This window comes from Mizuhopecten yessoensis, unplaced genomic scaffold, assembly GCF_002113885.1.
Source record: "Mizuhopecten yessoensis strain PY_sf001 unplaced genomic scaffold, ASM211388v2 scaffold9221, whole genome shotgun sequence".
NCBI lineage: Eukaryota > Metazoa > Mollusca > Bivalvia > Pectinida > Pectinidae > Mizuhopecten > Mizuhopecten yessoensis.
The window spans coordinates 2,136-2,900 of record NW_018407939.1 but is presented as its reverse complement, the minus strand read 5'-3'; the positions used below and the strand labels follow the sequence as shown (position 1 = coordinate 2,900).

The following is a 765-nucleotide window of genomic DNA, read 5'->3' as shown; positions in this document are numbered from 1 at the left end:
CCCCCCCGGGTAAAATTCTTTTATCCCTACAGTAGGAGAAGGATTTTAAAGGTTTTACCTCTATTTCCCCTATTCGGCCATGCCCCCTGCCAAAAGGGGGGCCACACCCACAATTTATACAAAATTGAGTCCCCTTGGCCCAAGGATGCTCCATACTAAATTAGGATAATATCCCTTAATCCTTATGGTAGAGGAAGAGGGGGGGGGGGTCAGACCCATCATTTATACAAAATTGGTTCCCCTTCACTCAAGAATGCTTCAGACCAAATATGGGACAAATCCTTTCATTCCTACAGAAACAGAAGGATTTTAAAGAATTTGCTAAATTTCCCCTATTGGGCCCTGCCCCTCAGCCCCCAGTGGTGTCAAACCCACCATTTATACACAATTTGTATTACAGCCTTAGCTCACCGTGGTCCTTTGGACCAGGTGAGCTAAAAATCCAATACTTGCCAGTCAGTCAATTTATTTATCTTATCACTCTTAAAAACAAACACAACCTGAAGCCTGGGGAAACCGACATGTTGAATTTGAGAATGATCCCTCTAGTACTTTCTATGAAATAACAATAACAAGTCTTAACTGTTAAAATCCAAGGAGGATTCCTGTAAAACTTACCTATCAGTGCTGCTATCGGTGGATGGATGTCTGTAAAAAGAGAGATTTAATATTTAAGATGACACAACAAAGTTACACCAAGTTATACAACTTATTACCAGTTAACTTTATACCAAAAACAGGATTTAAATTGAAGAGTTTGCTTCA

General features: G+C 40.1%; 1 protein-coding gene across 1 annotated transcript in view; it reads right to left on the bottom strand.

Moving 5' to 3' along the window:
• Window positions 1–765, bottom strand: part of LOC110457555 — a gene marked incomplete at its 3' end in the record, with an annotated part of 9,016 nt that overhangs the window by 6,535 nt on the left and 1,716 nt on the right. Inside the window, exon 2 of the mRNA XM_021508884.1 lies at window positions 619–648. The remainder of the gene's footprint in view (window positions 1–618; window positions 649–765) is intronic.